Source organism: Martes martes (assembly GCF_963455335.1).
Source record: "Martes martes genome assembly, chromosome: 4".
Classification (NCBI taxonomy): Eukaryota; Metazoa; Chordata; class Mammalia; order Carnivora; family Mustelidae; genus Martes; species Martes martes.
In genome coordinates this window covers 186044683-186068599 of record NC_137891.1, presented here as the reverse complement: position 1 = coordinate 186068599, position 23917 = coordinate 186044683, and the positions used below count along the sequence as shown (strand labels likewise).

At 54.9% G+C, this 23917-nt stretch overlaps 1 protein-coding gene across 2 annotated transcripts in view; it reads left to right on the top strand.

Moving 5' to 3' along the window:
- Window positions 1–23917, top strand: part of CAMTA1 (calmodulin binding transcription activator 1) — an 814502-nt gene that overhangs the window by 742083 nt on the left and 48502 nt on the right. Inside the window, exon 1 of one of the 2 annotated variants that reach the window (XM_080800232.1) lies at window positions 21648–21837. The exons of the other annotated variant lie outside the window; for it this stretch is intronic. The gene's annotated coding sequence lies outside the window, so the exon portion shown is untranslated. Of the gene's footprint in view, window positions 1–21647; window positions 21838–23917 lie in introns of those variants that run through there. 2 annotated transcript variants of the gene reach the window in all.

Here is a 23917-nt window from a genome sequence, read left to right as displayed (position 1 = left end):
GCGAGGGACTGCAGCGCCGAGCAAACTGGGGCGCGGCGGCCGGGCGGCGCGCGTGCACACACGCGCGCACGCACACGCGCGCACGCAGGCACACCCGCCCGCGCCCCCCTCCGCACCCCGCGCTCTGCAATGCAGGGGCGCCTCGCGCCCGCCCCGACTGCGGCAGGGCACCGCGCACCCGGCGGGCCGCGCCTCTCCCCAGCCCTGCGGGACGCCAGAGCCGCGGCGCTCGCAGCCCAGCCGCCGGCCTTGCCTGCGCCCCCGCCGCCTTGCTCCCGACCGTGGGGGCGCCCTTCGCCCCTCCCCCTTCCCGGAGGGGGAGGACTGTTTGGGGAAGAGATTTCTGCCTTCATTTGATTTTTTAAAGTGGATGTTTGCCAGACGGAAGGCCGCGTGGAAGCACGAGCGTGGAGCGCCGCAAACCCGCGCGGCCGCGGTGGTGCAGCCTTTGTTCCCGGCGCAGCCTTTGTCTGAGCCGCCGGGCCGGGCGAAGTGCTTGGACCTTGGCCCCCAAATCGCACCCGGGAGCGCAGCCATCCAGGCGGAGACCGAAGGAGGAGATGGGTGTGGGGGGAAGGGGGCGCTGCCTCCAGCACTTAGAGAGCTGGGGCGGACCTTGGGAAGCGCGGCCCTTCCAGCCCCGAGAGCTGCAGCTCCTCCGCCAGAGCTAGGTGGCTTCTCCCCCCTCACCCACCCACCCCCAGCCCTGTCCGCCTGGAGCCCCGCTGCCTAGCACGGGCTGGCAGGTTGCAGGCCACAATGCGTCTTTGTCCTGTGAATGCGCGCGGGAGTGACTGAGTGCCCACCAGGTACATCAGAGGAGCTCAGTCCAGCCCTGTGGGCGGGAAGGCTTCCCGACCTAAGACATCAAGCCTGAGCAGGCATCAGCTAAGCCGGGAGGGATGAAAAGGAGGATCCCAGGGAGAGGGGGCAGCAAGGGCTGAGGGGGTGGATGGAGCCGGGGCTGGCTTTGGCCAGGCTACTCGGAGAACTACCATTTTCACCATTTCTTAACCCAAAGGTGCAAATTCAGCACAGATTTTCCAGGGCCTGACTGCAGAGCGCCTGGGGCAGGCCAGCTGTGCATTAGGGAAGGCAGTGGGACCTCTTCCAGGCTACAGGCAGTCAGACCGAGTTTACCCTGGAGACGTTCGTGGAGGGACTCTGGGAAATGTCTCTTCTGCCTGCTCTAGGTCCTGCGGACACACACAGCCCGGGTTGTGCTGCGCAGGGAGAGGATGTGCTGGCTGTGTGGATGGTCTCCCTGTGCCTCTCTTTGCAAAGAGAATAAACCCAGGCCATTCGACACTGCAGCTCCGGCTCCTGGAGTGGAGGGGGTGGGGCTCCCATCTCTCCAAGGGCACTGGGACACCTTTAAGTGACTCCTGTCCCTGGAATAGAAGATGAGTGGAACTTCTGGGCGCACAGTTCTTTTTCTTGCCTCTATCTAATTCTTCCCAAGGCCAGCTCGAGAAGCCCAGGGTCCCCCGGCCCCACCCCCGTCGGCCCCATGCTTGGATCCCCACTAAGCTGCGTAGACTTAGACTATTTTCAGTAGCTTCTCAGGCAGCAGTGCCTCTGGCTGGGCAACAGGATCCGAGTGAGGCTTGGATGCAGCTTTCTTCAGCTTGCCAGCTGGCCACCTGGGCAGGCCTCCTGCTGACCCTCAGGGGCAGGAGAGGGACCTTGTCATCTCCAGCAGAGTGGGGAGCAGAGGCTGGAAAGGACTTCAGCCACTAGGTGCCGGCTTCCTCTATAGGAAGCCCCAGGGCAGGGTGGGCACTCACCAGCGCTGGGGGTGCTGGAGGCGTTAAGCCAGCCTCCAGGGGGTTAAACATCTGGAAAGAGCAAGAGTAGGGAGAGCTACTCCCTACTAAGGAAGCGGAGAGAAGGAAAAGCAAGATTTGGCCTCCGCGTTTGATCATCTGCACTGACCAAATCTTCTATGCTAACAGACGGAAGATGTGTAGCTGGGGTGGTCCCCAGCTCAGCCTCCACCCCCGAGCTGCCTGCCCTCAGGCTGCCTCCCCCCAACTATGGCTGTGCTCCTGCCAGCCTCTCCCCTGATAGCCGGTTTCTAAGAGCAGCCTCGTTCCACCAGGAGCCAGAGACCACACACTGACCTAGAGACGGTGGGGGTAGCCCAGTGGCAGCAGGAGAGGCCACTCCAGCTGTGAGACTGACCCCCCCAGAAGCCTCTGGGTGTTTTTTTCCCTCCCGTAGTGACACTCCAGGGTGTTCTGACGAATGGCCTGTGCAAGCTGCTCCTCGCCTGCCTCCCTCCCTCCTGTAGACCCACAGCCCACCCCCCAGGTACCCTCCTCTGAGCCTTGGCATGACGCTGAACTGTCCACATGGGAGAACACACGCAGAGCCAAGCAACTGAGTTGTAAATCATGTAGAATGTCACTGTTTTACTAAAAACAAGGCAGTTGATTTTATGGAGTTGAATACAAAATCCACAAGAGTTTTTAAGATAAGACATACAGCGGAGGGAATTGTCTTTGACTTTGGAGAGGTGCCTTGAGGTCCTTCCATCGCCAGTGCCTGCGGGCCTGGCCTCACCTGCCTCTGGGAGGACTTTAGAGAAGCTTCAGGAGCACCGACGTAGGGGTCCCCCCATAAGGAAGAAGTGGGTACTTCCCAGAACCTTCTGGCGTTCATCTGGAGTGGGTTATCTCATGGGTACTTCTATGCACAAGCTAACCTGCTTCCGTGGGCCCCAGAGCTCACTCCCGAGACAAGGGGGCAGCAGAAAAGCCTGGACTGACCTGGTCTTACATGTGGGACTTGAAGCTCGGGGGCAGGGACATCCCCGTCTCTGAGCTGCAGCCTGCCCGGCCAGTGCCTTTCTTCAGAACACGGGCGCTCTTCCCATAATTGGTCTTTGTGGGGTCTACATCGTTACAGATTGGGGGTGGGTGTCTGTCCTTAGCCCTCCTTAGCCAGGGATCCGGGGGCCTGGTCCTCAGATGCCTCGTGGAGAAGTGATCCTCTGCTGTTTGCAGCTGGGGCCACAGCAAATAGATCTGTGAAGGGCTCCTCTGTGTGGCAGGGAATGGGTCACCTTGGAGCTGGGCCTCACCCGCCTCCTTGCAGCAATGACAAATGGTGCCCTGCAGAGAACCAGCACGGAGGAGCAAAGCCAGCATCTGCAGAGGCCGAGGAGGCGGCCTCTGCATCTTCCCTCCTGGAAGGAAAGGACGATCTGTGGGGGGAGCCCCGGAGCTCGGGCAGATGTGGGTATTCTCGTAGGATGGGCTTGCCGGCTCCCTTCCCCACCCCGAGGCATCAAGGTGGGGGGCTCAGCCAATTCACCTTTGACGGTTGCATTAGTGTCCCGGGGCCACTGGAACCAAGGACCACAGACTCAGAGGCTTAAAACAGAAATATATTCTCTCACAGCTCTAGGGGCTGGATGTCCAAAATCAAGGCATCGGCAGGGCCATGCTCCGCCCGAAAGCGACAGAATTCCCTGGTGGTGGCTGACCATCCCTGACATTCCTTTGGCTAGTGGCAGCGTGACTCCAATCTCTGCCTCCGTCATCACGCGGCACCTTGTCTCTGTGTGTCTCCGTGTCCCCATTTTCTCTTCTTGTAAGGGTACCAGTCATTGGATGAGGGCCGGCCCAATTCAGTAGCAACTCATTATAACTAGTTACATTTGTAATTATCAATTACAAAAACTTTATTGCCCAATAAGGTCACATTCTGAGGCAGAGGGAGAAGAGAGTGCCCCAGGAGAAAGCGGGCTATACGTTCGCGGAACATTCCAGAAGGAGCCTGTGGTGGAGACTGAGAAGAAGCAGTCAGGGGAGTCGCAGGGACTGGGAGAGGGTGAAGCCACAGAGCCTGGGGCCTGGAGGGCCTCACAAGGGGATGGGGCAGTCAACGGGGTCACAGGTCCCAAGAGCCTGCAAGTTGAATGGCCGTGAATAGGTCCCGTCTCCTGGGCTACTCTCTTCTCCCTGAGGGCTTGGCCCCACCCAGGGCTCCCGCTATGGTACACAAAGGTAAAGGTACAATATCTCCTCTGTGCCTCACCTCAGATCCAGAACCACCCATCTAACTGCCCCCGAGACAGCTCTGCTGTCAGATTTCTCTTGGACAAAGTCAACACATCCCAAATGTTACTCGCTACCGTTCTTTTGTTGCCTCCCTGCAACCCTCCATCTCCTAGACCATTCCCCTGGCCAGGAAGCACCCTGTCACCCTCCTAACGCTTTTGTTCCCCCCCCCCCGATTTCTCTTGCTTCTCTGCATCCCCTGTCCACCACCTTCACGCAGCCCAACATCACCTCACATGCGCGAACCATCTCCTGGCCTCTCGGCTCACCTCCCTCTACCAGGGGCCATCGGTCCTTCATCTGCTGTGCACCAGACACCACTCTAGGCTCCGGGGAACCTTTATTCTCGTGGAGTTTTATATTCCAGTGGGAGAGAAACGACAACAAATCACAAAGGAAAACGTCAGGGTTTAAAATGGTGGCCGGGTAAAGGGTCCGGCGCGGCTACTTCAGGTTGGGGGCATCGGAGGAGGCCTCTCTGGGAAGGCCATATGACAGGAAGGGAGCCAGCCACACTAAGAGCGTGGGAAGAACATTCCAGGCTGAGGGACTAACAAGAACAGGGAGAGGACAAGCCTGCCATGTCGGAGGAGCTGAGGAGGCGCCCGTGGCTGGGTAGAGGAGGGGAAGGTGTAGGGAATGACAGATGTCCAGGGCGGTCAGTGGGAGCCAGGCCGTGAGCAGCCCATCAGCCAAGACGGGGAGCTGGAATTTTATCCTGAGGACAGTGGGGGCCGAGGGAGGGTTTTATGCTGGTGAGTCACACCCTCGGGTTCGCGTTTTTGAAACCCCCAGCCGGCTGACGCTCTTAGAGTGCAGGCAAGAGAAGATGGGGGCCTCAGGGGCCCATAATGATGGGTCCCAAGAGACACGGTTGGGGTTCGGAGTCAAGGCTTCTGTGAATGATTTGAACGTGGAGGATGAGAGAGAATGACAGGTCGTACCTAGGCTTGGGGCTTGAACAACGGGGGTGCAGTGGATCGTTTTGTGGGGTGGAGGAGCTTGAAGAAGCAACGGGTTTGGGCGATGGGGAGTGAGGAGTTTGGTTTGGGGTCTGTCGCACTCTGTTGCCTGGTTAGAGTCACCAAGTGCACATCTGAAAGCCTGCAGGTCAAGGACAGTCCAGAGTGGAGATAAAAGTTAAGAGTCGTTGGGCCGTAGATGGAATTTAAAGTTGTGAGCCAACCGCCACCGCCCCACAGAAGAGTCGATAACGCAGGGGGGAGGGGGCGGGTCCCCCATGGGCTGCCCCAGACATTTGGGTGTCAGACAGAAAGGAGCTCGCCAAGAGCCCAGAGAGACACACCCAACAAGTCAGGAAGAAGATGGGAGGACGTGATCCCAGGGAGGCTAGGAGAAGAGAGGGTGTTAAGAAAAAGGATGTGGGCAGCTGTATCACCTGCCGGATGAAAGGAGGGGCAGAGCGTTCCAGGCGGACGAAGCCACATGGAGGGATACCCTCAACCAAGAGAGAGCAACGTGAGTTGAAAAAAAAACAGAGAAATGGCAGAAAGCTCTGGATGAGAAGATGCCAAACCTGTCTCTGCGCTTAGAGCCAGTCCAGGGCAGGGCAGGAAGGCCCAGGAGCCTCTCTGACTCCTACCTGACCCAGGAGGTGCTATGTCTCCCCTACCTCTGCCCTACCTGTGCCGCAAGAGGAAGGACAGGTCCTGCTGTGCCTGTCTTGCCTTCTGGTGTTGGCCCAGAGGCCTGTGGGCCCCAGGAAAGCAGCTTCCCTGTCCCTGGGCCTGGGGAGACATCCTGCACCTGCTCCGAATCCCTGGGACAAACTCCCTCCTGCTTGCTCCCCACTGGGGTACAGGGGCTGGGGGCGAGCCCCAAGGCAGGAACCAACTGTGTCTTACTGCCAAAGGGCATGTGGCTGTCAGACCCCGTGGAGATGGCTCTCATCCCAACAGAGGACAGAGCTGGTGCCGGAAAGCAGGAATCCTACAGATGGGCCCAAAGACCGCCTGGCAGGCCCCCTCGGGCAACTGTACCCCTAGCTCGTCAGATGATTGTGTGGGATTGTATGGGATGATTGTATGGGATCCCCATTATCCTACCACAACATTTGGATGGGGGCAGCTGTGCTCCAGACACCATAACTTCAACGAAAGGCCTCTTGGCCAAGCTGGACCCCAAAGAGACCCAAAGGCCTGGGGATACGGACAGTCAAGCCAGCTGGCTTCCTTAGCCTCTCCTGGGATCTGGCTCCCTGAATCTACCTCCCTGGAAAAGAATGGAGATGTTGATCTGTTTGACCAGCCATGGGGAGCCACGGTCTTAAGACTTCGACACTCAGAACGTCATCAGGAAGGAGAAGAGGCCAGGGGCAGCGCCGGAGCTGGTCTGGCCCCCCCGGAGGAAGTGAGTCCCAGAGGTCCCAGAGCTGGGTGAGGGGAGACAGCTCCCTTCAGTCCAGTTCCACATGGGACAGAGCAGGCAAAACAGCCTCTGCCCAGGGTCAGGAGCAAGGCCTCTCCTTTTAAAATCTCCCCAAAATACACACGTTTCTGATCCATCCGAGCAGCCCCGTGACCCCATCCCCGCCTGTGACAAGCCTTTCAAAATAGTCTGGGACGCCTGGGTGGCTCAGTGGGTTAAAGCCTCTGCCTTAGGCTCAGGTCCTGATCCGGGATCGAGCCCCGCATCGGGCTCTCTGCTCAGCGGGGAGCCTGCTTCCCCCTCTCTCTGCCTACTTGTGATCTCTGACCGTCAAATAAATAAATAAAATCTTAAAAATACAAAAAAAAAAAAAACAAAATAGTCTGACAGGCCGAAGACCAGCTCCCTCCACTGCAGGATCTCGCGGACACTTGTGAACCCGAAGTCCTTTGTTTGCGAACGAACAGTGGCAGGCAGGTGTGTCAGACGCTCCGCGCTTAGTAGGAATAACAGGAGGCATCTTAAACGCCCGCAACAGAGCGGGAATTGTTGACACGCCGGGAACAAACTTCGAATCTTCGGGAGTTAGAAGTTGAAGAAAGCTCAGTCAGCACCGAGCCCAACCTCCCCATCCTTCCGGCAGGAATGTGGGCCCAGACAAGGGCGGCGACTGGTCCCAAACCTGATTCGGGGCAGAAGCCCCTCCTGACTCCTGGCTCAGCGTGCTCCCCTCCCCGCACCGCCGCACCTGCCGTAGCTCTGGAGGCCGGGACGAAATGAGCTGGCTCAAAGCCATGGTGGTGTGGCACTGTGGTTTCCTTCCCTTGGTCCGTGTTCGCTCAGGTGTCCTGGCCTAGGGGGCTGATGCTCCTTCCTATGATTCGCACTGATTAGAGAAAAAGCAGCCCCCTGGCACCCACCCTCACACTGAGTGACTGGTTCTGACATCAGCAGAGGGGGAGCGCCCCAGGTGTCCTTTCTCCTGCCCAAGTCCCAGATGTGCTGGCCGTGTGAGCAGGGAACCCCGCCCCAGTCCTCACCCCACTCAGGAGCACTCTCGTGACCACCTGTGTTACTTCAGTGACATCAAGCTGCATCCAACGGGCTTAACACACACGGGAGAACTGGTAGACCTCCGAGCCGCCGTGGCTGTCTCTTTCTGCAAAAGCTGCATGTTAGGACAGAGCTGCCCACCCAGGGGTTACACCTGCCAGGCCCTATCCATGAAGCATTTACGTGTATTGATGCACTAAACCTCCCAGTAGCCTAGAAGGTGCGCCATCCTCCACATGAGGACACTCAGACGCAGCAGTAAGCCAGAGGTGCAGAGAGAATGATACACTCACCGTCCGAGTCCACCTGCTCGCTCTTGACTTCCACACAGTGAGCCTCTTCTCCCTGCTTCCATCCTGCTGCTTCCGACCCGGCCTCCAGAGGTAGAAGCGCCCCTTCTCCTCTCTTCCTAGGATGCTTCCCCTGCTCAGCCAAGCAGCATGTAAATTAGGACTTTCAAACCCCACAGGGCTTCCTCCTCCCAGGTCTGTCACTGTCCTATCTTAGGCTTTTCTTATCCCATATCGCCACTTTCCTGCCACTTTCTTTGTCTTCCCATCCACGCTATATGCCACTGATGCATTCAGAAAGGACGGACGGGGCGCCTGGTGTGCGCTAGGCACTGCGCAAGGTGCTGTCCACTGGGAGAGACAGACAAGAAACCAGCAAACATAACCCAGTGTAGTGAGATCTGTTAGGGAGGGAGGCATGGGGCTGAGGGAGCACTTGTTGGGAGGGAGAGGGTGGTCATCTGTTCCTTGGGAAGGTCTGGATAAACTCACCCTCCAGCATGGGATACCATCCCTTCTAATCAAAACATCTACTCTAAGCCCCCTCCTCTCTAAAAGCCAGTTCCCCACCTTGTCTCTTTTTCCCCATGTGCAGGACTTCTTCTTTTTACTTGGCTTTCCCATCACACATTGTAAATCCCTCCGTTAGCAATTATTCTTTGTAATCATTTATTCACTAACTATTTTGTGCCAGGCGCTGGGCCAAGTGCTAGAATCAAAACAAATGAACAAAACCAAGGAGGGGCCTATGTTCAACCAGCTCACCATCTAGTGGAGGAAAAATCAGACCTGACCTCCAAGCCTTCCCATAACCAAGAACTTGGGGTACTTGTAATTGCGGAATGACTCCTCAGGATGTCTAGGAGGAATTTCTTGAGTAAATGACCCTTGAGCTGAGATCTGAGGAAGGAGAAGTTAGCTCCATGAAGAGGGAAGGCGAGAATATTCCAGGCAGAGGGAACAGCATCCACAGAAAGCTCCGCGGTGGGAGGGAGCCCCACGGGTATAAGGGAGCATGGGAAGGCTGGTGAGGTAGAGAGGGAAGGGGGATAAGACCAGAAAGGCTAGTCTGGGTGCTCAAGGATAAGGCTGTGTGGGTCAGGCTAAGGAGAGCTGGCTTTGTCCCCAAGAAGAGGGCAGACACTGAGGGTTTGAGACATGGCCAGTGTGTGTATTTTGAGAAGGGCCCTTGGCTTCTGTTTGGACAATGGCGGAAGGAGGGTCAGAGTGGGTGAGGATAGACCAGTTAATCCTCTGGGCTGGGGATGATGCTGGACTTGGTGGTTCTGGAGAGAAGGGGCAAAGCAAGAGACATTTAGGAGGCGACATCACATGAATTGTAGGTGGATTAAATATGGGAGTTCTGTGTCATTCACGCCGGAGAGGACTAGTCCCAAGTTGGGCTGAGTTTGAAGGGCCTTTGGGACATCATGTGAAAAATCAATAGTGAGTGAGTGGCTATTGGCTCCAGAGCTCAGAAAAACACATGGCAGGAGAGCGAAGTCTGTGACATGTCTGCAGGGAGGTGGCATTGCATGAAATGGGCTAAGGCATGTGGATGAAATTGACAAAGTTGAGAAGACAGCTGAATCCTGAAGCCAAGGACTTTTATCTTAATTATTATCATTTCCAAGAGACTAAGAACATAGTGGGTACTCCATAAATGTTTCTTCCAAGGAGGAACCGATGGATGGATGGATGGATGGATGGATGGATGGATGGATGGATGGATGGGCTGATGGGTAGACCGATGGGTGGACTGATGAACAGTCAGTGGTGCTTTATGGTCATCGTCCTCTCTGCAGACTAACCTTAGCTTTAGGCTGTAGCATCCCTGATGTCCTCCCTGAGGTCAGGCAAGCTGAGGAGTGTGTCGAGAACTGACCAGATACCGCTGCCTCCCGAGAGGTGCTCTGTTGGACCCAGGGTTTTATAAGTCAGCTGTGCAGGCCCCTGCCCCGGGGAGCTCACAGCCGAGGACACAAGACAGACCAGACAACACAACTCCATAGGGGCAGATTCTGAGGGTTTATGGGAACACACGAGAGCCAGGGGTATCCCTCTGTGCCCCCATCAGGAAGGGAATGTGTTTGACAGGAGCTGATCCTGAAAACTTTAATGTTTGTTCATGGCAGTGCTCTTCATATGTAGAAAGAATCTGAGGGAGTTAGCCAACTGTGAGGTCAGAGGTGCCCAGTCCATACAAGACCCCCTGACTTTTGATATGAACTGTAAGTTCTGGGGTGCCTAAGACCATGCTCAGGTTCAGTAATGCACTGAAAGGATTCACAGAACCCACAAAAGCCATTATACTCAGAGTTTATTATGTGAAAAGGACACAGATTAAAACCAGCCAAGGGAAGATGTGCAGAGGGCGGGGACCAGGAGGCCACCCTGTGGAGTCATGGACAGTGTCTGCTCGCCCGGCATCAATGGGGGCCGATGCTGGCGGAGTATCACCAACCAAGGAAGCTCGCAGGAGCCCTAGCATCCAGAGCGTTTACTGGGGCTCCGTTGTGTGAGCATGAGCCCTTGTCCACCCGGCCGATTCTTTTCCAGCCTCTCTAGAGTTGGCGGATCCTGTGTGACCAAAAGCCCCCGCCCTAAATCACGTTGTTGGTCCTTTTCGTGTGGCCAACCCCACCCTTTAAATACCCTCTGTGACCAGCCCTTACCTTAAATCACATTGCTGGACGCCAGCCACCGGAGGCCTCCAGGCAAATAAAGACACTCCCATAAGGCAGAACATTCTAAGGGCTTAGAGATCACCTCCCAGAGGCAAGGATAGAGGCCAGACCTCTTTTGGGGTGAGGTTAAATTTTTTACCGAGCAGAGCAGCACCTCCTCCTTCTCTGTTCCCATCTGCCCTCACCTGCCTCCCTGACTCCTCACTGCAGCAGACCAATTTCTACCTGCATCCGTGCTGGGAGAGGAAATTTGTGTCTTCTGTTGTCTTTGTTGCTGTTGATTTTAAACAGTGTTGCCTCCACACAGATCTCGTGTCATCTTCAGCAATTCTTTGGGGCCAAAGAACACATTTTTTTTTTTTTAGGAAAAATGGCTTTTCTTCTGCAGAGTGTTGTCCAAAGCTCAACATCTCCTTGAGCATAGACACGAAAGTAAGTAGATTACAGATCAGTCGATCTAATGGGGAATTAAATAAGAAATTCCAGAAGCCTTTGATGGCTAAGCTTATTATTCTAACATATTATTTCAATTACCTCTTTAAATTACTCACCTGCGCCACAGGCTGTGATGCTCTGTAAATGAACCTGCGTCCCATCTCCAACCCGCAGACAACACCCCTGGCTCTAGCAATGTTCTCCTCTCGCAAAAGTGCTCTCCTGATGGTTCCATTTGCTGCTACAGGGTTATGAGCAGCTCCATTTGGAGCAGTCGGCCTCCTCCCTCCCGTCCTCTCTCCCCCTTCCCCTCCCCCTCCCCGATGCTGGGGGCTGGGAGCCTGGGGGAAGCCCCAGAACCAGATCCCCCTCTTCCCACAGAGCTCCTCTTCCTTCCGCCGACACTGGTGGCCAGGACGGGGACCTCGGCAAGAGCATTCCCATTCAATAACTCACCTCGGAAGAGAAAGGGAAGACGCACCTGCAGCCTCCAGCCGCCTTCTAGGATGTTAACAATTCGGTGTGATTCTTAAGACTCAAGGCTCTAATTTTGTAAGCTCAGGGATGTTTGTTTTGACATTTGAAGGCCTGGCCCGGGTCACCCGGGGGGCTGTGGAAGCCGGCTCCTCCCACAGAGCAGGGCCTGCACAGAGGTGCTAGGGAGCCAACCCAGAACCATGGCAAACACAGCAACACCAGGCTGGGCCCGAGGCTTTCAAAGCCCCCAGTTCTCCGCCACTTAGAAGTGGCTCATGCATTCATCACTGAGTCTTAGGGCTCCTCCCTTGAAAAGCGGCAAGAGAGAAGCAGCTCCCAGCAGAAAGGCCCTGTGCAGCAGGAAGTCTGACTCCAGGGCCTGACTGCACTTAAAGACATCATTCCTCCCCCGACGTTCCCGTGTGGAGGACCCAGGAAGAGAGTGGGTGGGTGGCTCGTCTTCTATCTCCCACGTGACTTATAAGCGACTTGAAGCCAGGAGGACTGCTGGGCGGGGCTGCATGCTTGCGAGGGCGCTCAGGGGATTTCTCTTTGGAAAGGGATGGGTGGTGCCTCTCAGGCTCACGGCCATGCACGGGACTGATCCAACCCACGGGTCCCAAAGAAGCCGGCGAGCTGCCAGTCTGCGTGGGGTCGTGGCCTACCACGAGGGTTCACAGCAGAAACATGACCCGGGGTGTCAAAGAGAGATGAGCTGGGGATGGAGGAGCCCAGAGGTGCGTGACCCATTGTTCTTTGGTCCGGTCACCTTTGTTGTTTTTCTCACGTTAGCCCCTACCTAAAACTAACGTATCCGTATCCATTCTGCTTCCCCGAGGTGCCTGAGGTGGTGCCGTTTAAAATGCACTTGCCTCTGATCGTGCCTTCCCTTTTGACTGCTTTTTCTCTTCTTTTGGTAACTCAGAACATGACGTGACGTGGCAGCTACCGCGACCTCGGTAATTATTATTCCTAGGCGGTAGCTGGTTGCTTCCTTAAACGGGGAACTTTCTAGCTCTTGTTTTTACTGGTGCGGGAGCCTCAGGTTTGGGGAGGCAGCAACCATCAGGATGGGGATCTCCAAGCCGTTTCCGCCATCAATACTCTCTGTACGGGTCTCTGGATTCCATTGTCGCCTCTAAGAGAACACGGACTTTTCTCTTTAATCAGATTTTTGTGTTAAGAAAGGATGGTGTCTGTTGTGTGAGAAAGCACACCATGGCAGTTTCAATAAGTGTATTCTGAGTGTACCTTTCAGGTAAACAGCTCCAATCACAAACGTGACTCCATCGGACAGCAGGTGCGTGGCAGCCTCTTTTGAAGGCTTGCGAGGTTTTCCTGCCTCACAGAGAAGCCAGCAGCGGTCCGGGAGGCACCTGTGGCCCTCTCTCGGACCCTAGGCACCCAGGCTTCCTAAGCTCCTTTCCAGTGGGATTCTGGGGGTTGGGGCCCTGATTTGGCCATAGCAGAGGCCCATGAATTCTGCCCATGAGGGTCTGGAAGCCCTTAGGCAGGCAAAAAGATGCATGGAAATGTGTAGAAGAAAAAGCTTGCCTTCGTTCTGGCAACCATAACAAAGCACCACAGACTGTCTTAAACCACAGAATTTTATTTCCTCACAGTTCTGGAGGCTGGGAGCCTGAGACCAGGTTTGGTTTCTTCTGAGGGCTCTCTCCTGGGCTGACTGATGGTGACCCCCTCACGGCGTCCTCGCAGGATTGTTCCCGTACGTGCTTCCCTCCGCAAGGTCTCTCTGTAGGTCTAAATTTCCTCGTAAGGAAATTTACATTGGGTGGGGGCCTACCCTAACAGCTTCATTTGAATGTCATCACCTCTTGGAAGACCCTGTCTGCAAATACTGTCTGGGAGTCAGGGCTCAACACGTGAATTTGAGGGGGACACAGTTCAGTCCCCCAAAAGAGTTATTCTCCCCAGGGAAGTCTTGCCTGAAGGGGATTTCATCACTGCCGGAGGGCTCTTCTAAGGCCCCAGATATGCCCTCTGAGACCTCATGGGGGCCTGTCCCTCAACACCAGGGCTTCTGCTAGAGTTTTCTATCTTGGCCAAGGTGTGGACTGGTTACCTTGCTCTCTTGATTGACTAAGACAAAGCACCAAGTGCTTTTGGGCACCAGGCTGGGATCTTCACAAACATCCCACCTGAGTCCTTACAATGAGTATGTTGATGTGGCCACTATTTTCATCCCCGTTTTACAGATGAGCCTGGAGAACAGACCCTTTCCAGGGTGCCAGAGCTGGAAAATAGGGGTGCCCGGGCCCTTCTGTCTGCTGAGCAGAGAGCACACACCGCTTGGATGCCCTGCCTTCTAGGGATTTTAGGCTTCTGGTTCAAACAAAGCCCAGGCCCAGACTGGCACAACTGGCCCGGCTTAGGGGGTCCACAGCCCAGACATGACCCTGACTCTTTGAGGATGTCTGAGGTGTCCTTCCGGCACCAAAGGGTGGCCATCGAGTTGACTGGCATGTCTTCAGGGAGGGTGTTTGGGGGAGGGAGGGACAGCAGCACTGTCAGCCAAGCTGCCACGTCTGTCCTCGCTTCCTTGTTCCACCTGGTTGTGCCGTCCCTGTAGCTGCGCTTCTCTAGCCCCGGTGAGGCTGAACAAACAGCTAAGAGCTCCAGCCCCAGAGCATGGGGGGCTCTGCTCCTCACTAGTGCATAGTCCAGGACAAGCTACATAAGCCTGCTGTGCCTCAGTTTCCTCCTGTGTGAGCTGTGATAACAGCAGCACCTACATCCCAGGCTTGGTATAAACATGGAAAGAACGGATGTGGGTAAGAAGCACAGTTGGGGCTCAGTGACTGCTATCCTGATGACGATGACATTGATGATGACAATGATGGCGATGATGACAATGATGATGACAATGACGACAATGATGATGACAACAATGATGATGACAACAATGATGATGACGGTGACAATGATGATGACAATGATGACGACGATGATGATGGGACAGTGACAATGACGATAATGATAACAATGACAATGATGACAGCAACAATGATGATATTGATGATGATGATAACGGTGAGAACAATGACAATGACAGTGATGATGACAGTGATGATGACAATGACAGTGACAGCAACAATGATGATGATAACAATGACAATGATGAAGATGATGACTGTCACAATGACGATAATGACGATGATGACAATGACAATGATGACGATAACTATGATGATGATGGTGATGGTCACCCCAAGAGGAAGAGTAAATCTCTCCACTCCCCAGGTGGCATCTTGCTCACTGGGGTCTCATTACCCTGGAGACTTACTGCACTGCACCACCTTCTCCATAAGGTCCTTGTTGCCCAGAGACCTAGAACAGATGGGACCTTTAGAGAAGTGAAAGGAGGTGTAGGCACGGGCTAGCCTGGGTGGGACCCATGAGCTATACTGGCATGCTCTAAAGGGTCTGGGTCCTCTGGTCCAAGTTCCTTCTGAATGACTACAAAATAGGATTGGGGGAGAGGCTCTATCTTCCCTCCATGTGTGATTACCGGCCATGCCTACGCCACCCAGCTACTGTGTGCCGGGAAGGCGAGCTCATTTTAACAGCAGAGGAAGTAAATCATAGTGGGAAAGAGTCCACCATTCCAAAAGATCCTGGGGTTTATCACGAAGATAGTCCTAGACCCCAAGCCCTCCCTGGGTGCCCAGCAGGCTCTGGGTTACTCACTTTACATTCATTATCCAATGTCATCCTCTCCGTGTTTCCAGCAGATGTTTCCATTCCCATTTTACTGAACAGAAACCTGAATCTCAGAGGAGTCGGGCGACTTGTCCTATGGCACACAGCTAGGGGTTCCGACTCAGGGCTATCAGACACTAAAGCCTACTGGGTGCTTTATCCCCACACACCACCACTCCCTGAATGCATTTTGGATTATCTGCCTTCTTGATACTCTGTGCCTCTTAGAGCAGAGGATGCCTACACTCATAGAAAGAATAGCTGTGTGGGTCAGCAGCTGGCCTGGAACAGATGGGCTTGTCTAAGCCTCTGGGGAGAAGAAGTTGGTGATTTCCCCGAGCTTCTTTGGATTCTCTTCCGGCATCATGTCCTTCAAGAGAAATCCCAGCTTCTCAGGCTGATGGCTGACGCATCCCCTCCACCCTCCAGGTTAGCTCTGACAGCCTTCCCAGGCTGATACAAATCACGGCAGCATGGTTTGCCTTGGTAGCAAACACCTTTTCTCCCACCACCCCCTTTACCAGTGTCCCCCCTGCAGTTATCTACTACTGCATAACAAACCACCCCAAAGGTTAGCGTCTAAAAACAACAAGCATGCATTTGTTCTCTTGATGCTATGGGTTGCTTGGGCTCGAGCACGCAGCTGCCTTTGGGAGACTGGTCATTTCAAATCCAGAGTCCCTGCAGCTGAAGCAGAGGGGTGGCTGCTGTATCAGGCCAGGTCGTGCTGAACAACACTAACACCCCATCTGCACATTCTTTGACCTCATTTTGCAAAATAAGAAGTGAGGCCTGGGAAGAGAAATGAGTTTCCCACACCAGTGGTTAGTGGTAGAGCTGGAACCGGAGTCCAGGCTGCTGAACCCAGCCCTGGGCCCTTCGCCCTACCCTCCGTATCTGCCTCATATGGAAGGCTCGGGGGCTGTGATAAGGACATGTGCAGCTCAGGTAGAGGGGTTTGAGGCTCTCTGCAAAGTTTATCTTCACCCCGGAATCAGCCAACAATTGTGATGGAGAACCCCAACACACCAGGGAGTTCTTCAAAGGGAACCCCAAGTTCAGGACACTGTTCCCTCCAGGATCCCGAGCTGGCAAAGAGTTAATCACTGCAAGAATGAATTTGACAGACTCACCCCTGGCTTTTTTACAACCTTTCAGAAGCAATTTTATTAGAAGCAAAATATTAGAAATTTTGCTCCTGGATGTCACTATCACTGACTCAGTGCTTCTGCCGTGTCTGTCTCGTCTCCTCAAGAACAGTCACCTGGCAGGGCCTGTCCACCTGGATTCTCTACCCGTGCATCCCACACTGGGCTGGACACAAGGGGTTTGGCGAACAAGGGTGAACAGACTGGCTCTGAGGATAGGCTATCAGGCCTCCTGACCTTGGCCTTCCTTTTTCTAGCCTTCAGTCTTCTTTTCCAGCGTTAATCCACTGATCCTTTTCGATATTTCATTCTTTTTCTCCTTATCATGTGTGGGTTTTACAACCATATTGAGATATGATTAACATATCATTCAATTCACCTATTTCAAAAGTACAATTCAAATATTTTTAGTAGACTCACGGGGTTGTGCAGACATCATTACAATGGAATTTTCAAACATTTTCATTCCTCCAAAAACAAAGCCCATATCCATTAAGTCATGCCCCATTCTCCCCAGCACTCCCCCCAACCAAGCCCAAGACAACTATTCATCTGTTTTCAATCTCAATAATTTTGCCTATTCTGGACATTGCATATAAATGGAATCCTACAATATATGGCCTTCTGCAGCTGACTTCTTTCATTTAGCATGTTACAGCATGTGTTAGTGCTTCATTCCACTTTTATTGCTAAATGAGCATCCATGTGTATGGACATATGTTTTCACTTCCCTTGGACAGACCTAGGACTGGAATTGTGAGGTCATAGGGTGACTCTATCATTAAACTTTTGAGGAACTGCCAGGCTCTTTTCTAAAGCAGGTGCATTTTACATTCCCATCAGGGGATAAGGGGATAAGGGTTTCAATTTCTCCACATCCTCACCAACACTTGTTATTGTCCAATAATTATTATAGCCTTCCCAGTGGGTGTGAAGTGATATTTCATGGTAGTTTTGATTTTTATTCCCCCAGTGCCTAATGATATCAAGCATTCTTTCATATGCTATTGGCCATTTGTTTATCTTCTTTGGAGAAATATCTATTCAGATCCTTTGCCTATTTTTTTTAAAGTAGGCTACTTAAAAAAATAACTTGTAATTATTTTTTTATATTCTAGATATAAGTCTCTTATCACATACATGAGTTGCAAATATTTTTTCCTATTCAGCGAACTATCTTTTTTATTTTCTCAATGGAGTCCTTTGAAGCACAGAAGTTTTAAATTTTGATGAAGCCAAATTTATCTATCGGTTGCTTGTGCTTTTGATGTCAGATCTAAGAAACCATTGCCAAATCCAAGGACAAGAAGATTCACCTCTGTGTTTCCTCCTATGTGTTTTGTAGTTTTGGCTCTTACATTTAGGTCTTTGATCCATTTTGAGTTCATTTTTATATATGGTGTGAGGCAGGGGTCCAACATCATTTTATTGCATGGGGATATCCAGTTGTCCAGACTTATTTATTGAAAAGACTCTTTTTTTTCTCCATAATTTCTTAGTGCCTTAAAGATATACTGGATATGCATCTTGCAATTATTTTTAAATTATCATTTAGTTTGAGAAGACTCCTCTTTGTTGTTGTTGTTGTTGTTGTTTTACTGGAAGTCATTATATTTAGAAACATTTGATTTCTTATGAGCTAGAAGAGACAAAGTTGTGCTGCCCTAACAAACAACCCAGTCTCAGCGCTTTATTCTCCACTTGTACTCAAGTTCAACATCAGTTTGCAGGGCAAGCTCTGTTCTTCACGGACACTCAGGTACCTGCCTGGGTAGAGTCTACATCTTTACATAAACAGGCTTTCACAGTTGCCAGGGCTGGGGAAAAGAACATGGTCATTCTTAGAAATTTCCCAGACTGCCTTCTTAAACAAGTGGTATCTAAATGGTAGCAAGAGTTTTTAGGCACTTGGAGAACACTCAGAGAGGCACAGAATGAAAACAGGCTCAGAACCTAAAACCCTGATCTGCCGCTTACAATCTGTGTGCCTTTAGGCAATTTATCTGACTTCTTAAAGCCTTTTTTTCCTCTATACAATATCCAACTTGCAAGAGAAACCCACAGTGTATGAGCGTATCTAGCGTAAGAGCAGGCAGATAACAGGCATCCAACAAACTTTAGTTCCCTTCTTCCTCATCTGCACCAGGATGCACCCCTTTGGTTCATCATGAGACCCTCAGCAGAGGATAAGGCTGGGATAAACACTCACCAGCCCTGCTTTAAGCGTCAAAGATTGCACTTGGTCTGGGTGCTGCCAAGTGATGACAACACTGAGCAAAGGTTTCTTTTTCCCTATTTTTAAAAACAACCCAGGCATACTCAAAGTCCCATAAAAATCTAGGGTAATAATCTGCCTTAAGCACATGCATGCCTGATCCTGTCATTTCCTAACCTGCTAGAAAGAAACATGAATACCCATAAGGAGAGACAACCTGTGGGTACTTTGTTCTAGCAGGCTGTCAGAGCTCTGAGCTTGCTTCAGACGCATCTGGCTTACCCTACCCAGTGCCATCTGACTTTCCATGAATGGGCCCAAAAAGGGCATTTGTTCTTGTGGTCTCCATCCTGAGACAGAGGTGCAGTGGGGAATTAGAATGGCAAGTCTTCCAGGAGAGTAATGGGCCCAGCAGAGCAACAGGGAAGGGGACTTTCCTCCTACAGAAATGTCCCCGCAGGCTACCTGAAAGGGGAGCTCCAGATGCTGACCCCGACTGTATCACCAGGGCAGAGCCGATGTGCTGAAACACCCATGACTACCTTTCTCACGTGGCAGGTGGACACGGGGCTGCTGGAGGAAGAGTGAAGGGTCAGGATGCCCCTCCTCACGCAGCTAGGATGTCCAGGTCTGAACCTCTGCCTTTTTAAAACAAACCCAAGGGGAAAACATCCCCGCCTGAGAGACAGTAAAGAGTGGAGGCATCTTCTCTTTAGCAGGGGTCCAAGTGCCTGAACCTGGATCCTAGTCACCCTGAGTTCACTGGCAGTGTAGAGAAGAAAGGCAGGCATTGCCCCTCATGATCCCGCCTCTCCAGCTGTTCTCTGTGGCTCACAATCCAATCAGAGCTGTTCAGTAACTCTTATCTGAGGACTTACAGTGTGCCCAGCATTGTGTGAAGTACCAGGATAAGTTAAGACCTTGTCCTTGCTCTCAAGATTAGAGCTGTCTCAGTCTCAGCTAATAACAACCAGTTTTTTAGAGCACTTTGCAGCAACGTACACTATACATATGGAAAAATGCACATAGAGTAGGTATGTGCAACTCAGCTCAACGAGTTTTCACAAACTTAAACTAGTGCCCAGGTTAAGAATGGAACATTATCAGAAACCCAGAAGCCCTCCCCTCCCCTTCCCAGTGGCCACCCTAACTTCTAGTAGCATACCTAGGTATCTAGTAGATACCCTGACTTCTAGTAGCAGCCGGAGCCAATTTGTACTAAGTGTGCCTGATGCACCAGGCACTGGTATAAGTACAACTATTGGCTCTCTTAATTCTCACCCATTGATATGAAGACAGGACAAGTGGGGCATGCAGCTAGCAAGTGGGAGAGTCTAACTTTGAACCCAGATGGTTTGTCTCCAGAGCCCTCCTCCTTGATTACTAACCCTTACCTTTCCAGCAATAGATGCCACTCAGGAAGTGCTGTGATAGGAATGCATTAACAATGCTCCTGGGTCAGTTCTGATGGGGGTACCCCAGTCCATAAAGGGGAGCTGGGAGGCAGAGCTGGGAAGTGCAGGGGTCCTGTGTGGTGAGAGCAGGATAGACACAGGCGGTGGCAGGAACAGGAAGGGCTTGTTGGAGCAGGATTCTGAACAGCATTGGGTGTTGTGACTTCGTTGGGGCAGGGAGGGACTGGCTGCAGACCAGAAGCCATGGTCAGCCCCCAAGAGTGCAACTGTACCTTACCTGCTTGCTTCCCTGGTTCCGATGCGTGGCACAGAACCAGACCCAGCCTCACCAGGAGCGTCCCTGGCTTGGCCTCTAACCAATTACTCATTTTTGATCCTACAGGCTTAAGAGTTGTGCAAAATTCTATGGTTTTCACGCATGTTCGGGTAGGGTAAGGAAAAAAAAAACAACTCCTTCCCCATCTTTTGAGATTCTTTTTAACCCAGATGGCAGGAAAGTGACATTATCAATTTTTAAAGGTAATTGACAAGATGGAGGAAAAAAAGGAAGAGAGCCTCCCGGAAAGTCCGCGTGGGTCAAGCGCTGTGTGTGTGCAAGGCCGTAGGTGGGTGAGGGGGCGGCGGTGCTTGACTAGCAGCAGGGCTACAAATGACACAGGGAAAGGAGAAAGGGTGATGGTGTCCACTTGGGACGCCTGGGAAGGCTGCTTGGACACGGGGAGCCTTGACTCGGTGTGACTCGGACTTAGGGCGGGAGGCGAGGCGAGAGGTTGTAATGCATTAGTGTCCAAGTGAGAAAGCCAAGCCGCAGCCAGAACTTTTGGACACCAGGGTTAGACCCGAGGAGTGGGCGGAGGCCCTGGAACTCCAGCTGCGGAGGTGGGGCCCTGCGCCTCCCGCGAGGGAGCCTCGGACGCTCCCGAACGCCCAGGGGACTCGCCATTCCCCGTCACGAGCCAGACGTCCGCGGCCGCGCCCTGGCCGACGCCCGCGCACCTCCGCACCCGGTCCCCAGGACTTGCCCCGCGCCCTCGCGGCCCCAGCCGGCTCGCCGCGCACTGCGCCCCTCCTTCCCGCCCAGCCTTCCGCGCTCCCCCGCTCGCCGCGCAGCGCAGCGCCGGCTCCTCCCGCGGCTGCATTGCAGACGCCGCCGCCGCCGCAGGGCGCGCCGGGGCCGCTCCGGGAGCCGAGCCCGGGGACGCGGGGGGCCCCTGGGCGCGGGTCTCCAGCGCGGACTCGACGGCGCCGCGGGGCCGGGAGTCGGTAGGGCCGCGCCGCGGGGTCGGGCAAGCGCGGTCCGAGCGCCCCCCGCCGCGCGGGTCCCCGGGGAAGCCTCTCGGGACCGTAGCCCGGGGGAGCGGCCGCGGCCGTCGGGCTCCGGACCGCCACTGCCCTCGAGCGGACCGCGGCCGCCCCTCTAGCCGGCCTCGGCGAATCTGGGCGGGGAGCGGGCCGCGGCGTCGCGAGGGCCGTAGCCGGCCGGGCCCTCGCGTGCGGGCGCCCGGGGCCGCGAGGCCGCGCTCCGCCCGCGCCCTCCGGGCCCGGCCGCCGCCGTCCAGCGCGGCGCCGCGCGGCTCCGGCGCAGTTCCGGCGCAGTCCCCGCGCCGAGCGGCTCCGCGCCCCACACCTGCCTCTGCCCGGCTCCGGGTGACGTCGCGCTCTCCGATTGGCCCGTGCGGCCAGGAGGGCGGGGCCGAGACCGGTGAGCTCACCGCCGCGCCCGGCCATTGGTCCGGGCGTCGCACTCGGGCTGTGGCGGGGAGACAGCGGTACCCGGAGCCCGAGTCGTTCCAGCTGCGGCGTGTGGAGCTGAGCGGGTCTGGGCCGGGCTAGGTTGTCGGGGCCGGGCCGGGCCGGGCGGGGCCGCGCGGGAGAGGAGGAGGAACGCAGAGGCGGCTCGGCGCCAGTCGGACCGAGCGGTGGCCGTGCTCTCCAAGTCCAAGTGAGTGTGCGTGTGGCCGAGGGGAGAGTCGGCCGGGCGCGTGCGGGGCGAGGGCGGCGGCCGGCGGGGGCGCGCGGGGCGGCTGGGGCGGGCGGGGGCGGGGCCGGGGGCGGGCGCGCGCCGCGGCCGGGGCGTGGGGGGCGCGCGTGTTCGCGCGAGGGGGCGCGGGGTGTGTTTGAGGAGTGGGCGCGAGGACACGCGCGGCCCTGGAGGGGGAGGGGGCGTGAGGGGCGCGCGTGCTCACGCGAGGGGAGAGTGTTTTGACGCGTGAGTGTGCGTGGGCACCGGCGTGTGTTTACGGCACGGGTGTGAGGGAGGGGGTGTTCGGCGGAGCGTGAGCGGCGCGTGTTGATGGAGCGAGGGGGAGGGCGTGCGCGTGTGGGAGCGGGCGTGCGAACACGCGTGTTTACAGAGCGAGTGGGGAGGGAGGGAGCGCGCGTGGATGGTGAGCGCGAGGGGAACGAGCGTGTTTTGACGCGTGAGTGTGCGCGGGACCGGCGTGTGCCGATGGAGCGAGCGTGTCTGTGAGGAGGTGTGTTGGGGAGTGGGTGTGAGATCACGCGTGTTCCTGAGGCGAGTGGGGGAGGCGAGGGAACGTGAGGAGCGAGGCAGCGAGGGCGGGAGCGGGTGTGAGGACTCGCGTGTGTGCGCGAGGGAGTGGGAGTGTTTGGGTGAGTGGCGGTCCGGGGGCGCGCGTGCGGGGAGTGGCCGCGGCGGGGCGCGAGCCGAGCGGGCGCCCACGGGGCCGCCGACTGGTTTTTGTCTTCGAGGCGCGCCTCGGCGGCGGGCTTTTCGGATCCAGCGCCCGCTCCCGAAGCGGGCCACGCGGAGGGGGTGGGCGACAGGTGCCCCCTCGGCGCGGAGGGGTATCCAGGTACCCCCCCGCGGGGCGCGGGGCGAGGGTGGGGGACAGGTGCCCCTCGGCGGGGAGCGGGGGTAGACAGGTGGCCCCCCCAGCGGGGCGCGGGGAGAAGGCGGGAGGCAGGTGCCACTCGGTGGGGAGTGGGGCGGGGAAGGGGGCGGGGACAGGAGCCCCCTCGGCGGGACTTGGGGAGAGGGGACAGGACAGGATCCCTTCCTTCTGGGAGAAGGGAGAGGGCCTGCGACGGGTGCCTCTTCCACGGAGAGAGGAGGGAAGATCCAGACAGGCGCCCCTTACGCGGGGAGAGGAGAGAAGGGTCGGGACAGGTGCGCCCTCCGCGGGGTGCTGGGAAAGGGGCCGGGACAGCCCCGACCTCGGCCCCAGGCGCCTCTCCAGGACTAGGCGGTTGGAGGCCGCCTTTCCTAGCAGGCCAATGGCGTGAATGAACGTTTTATTAATGTGTGCGTAGAACCCGGCGGGGAAAGTTGGTTGAGTTCAGAGCCTAAGAGGTTTGGAAGAACTTGAGAGTTTGGCTTACCTGCAGACCAGGACACCCACGCTCAGCCGCTCTGGAAGAGAGGCTGCGTGGGGCCTTCTTGCGTTTACAGGATCTCCCGTGATTTGATTTAGGTAGTGCACAACTTTAAGAGGTGGTCCTGGTGGTGTTCAGATGTTTGAGACTTTTTCCAATCTCGGTAGGTTTCTGTAGGCATCAGAACAGATTTCTGAAAGTCTAATATTATTGCAGAGTGTCTTCATCATTTGGTTTACCAGGGAATGATGCCGATTTCAGTCTATTTTATATTTTGTACAGTACCGCTTGGTATGATTTCTACTGATTAATCTGAGGTCTGTAATTAGCAAGGCAGATTCAGTAAGCGCGAGAAGTGCTGGCGGATTCACAGAAGGCTTCATGCATGTGTTTGGTTCTGCGCGTTCTTTTTCAGTCACCAATGAAGCCAAAACCTGAAATTTTAAAACTGTGCCCCCCCCCCCGAATTTTGTCATATATGGTAAAATGGCTGGCTGTATGTAAAGGAAACCTTTTCTCTTTCTGCCCAAAGGAATTTTTCAGGGAGTTTTCCTACAGAAACTGTGTCATAGAGAGAAACGGCTGCCTGGGAACCTGGTAAAGAGAAACACGTTCAGCAGTAGCACCTTTCATGGTGTGTGTTTATATGAAAACCGTATTTTTAAGACCAGAATTAGTGGCAAATA